Below are 827 nucleotides of genomic sequence, written 5' to 3' on the forward strand. Positions count from 1 at the left end.
AAAGGTGCAGAAAGGGCATCAAAGATAATGGTATTCGTCTTACAATGAGTGATGGGGCCACGGGAGTGTATCGTACTAGTGTTCTTTAAGCCCCTCCACAGCTTTTTTGTAATGAAATCTTTCTATTGAATTATAACATTTATATTAAAAGTGCAAGAATAGTGTGTACAGCTTGATGAATTGTCACCAAGTGAACACACATCTCTGTAGCCAGCAACTCAATCAGGATACAGAAATTTACTGGAACTCAAATTTCCCTTATATCCCCTGCAGTTATTACCCTCCAAAGGTAAATGCTATCCTGGCTGCTAATAACATAGATTAGTTTTGTCTTTTGTCGAACTTCATATGAGTGGAATCATACATTATGTACTCTTTGGTGTCTGGTTTCTTTTGCACAGCGTTATATAATCTGTGAGATTGAATCATGTTGTTACTTGTTTGTTTATTCTCATTTCTGAATGATCGATCATAACAATGTCGCAATTTATTTATTCACTCTACTGTTAATAAACATATGGATTCTTTTCAGTATTTGGCTCTTATGAATGGTGATGCTATGGATATTCTTGTTCACACATACATGCATATTTCTGACAGGAATAAACCTGAGCATGGAATTGCTGGTTCATAGGGCAATTATGTGTTCAGATTTATTAGATACTGGGAAATACTTTTCTGAAGAAGTTGTACCAATTTATGCTCTTATTGCCAGTGTGTAAGAATTCTAATTGCTTGACATCTTCACTAATGTTTGTTATGGTCAGTCTTCATTTTAGCCATTCTAGTGCGTTTCCTATATATATTTATTTCCTATATACATTTTA

Source organism: Propithecus coquereli, unplaced genomic scaffold, assembly GCF_000956105.1.
Source record: "Propithecus coquereli isolate 6110/MARCELLA unplaced genomic scaffold, Pcoq_1.0 Scaffold112, whole genome shotgun sequence".
NCBI lineage: Eukaryota > Metazoa > Chordata > Mammalia > Primates > Indriidae > Propithecus > Propithecus coquereli.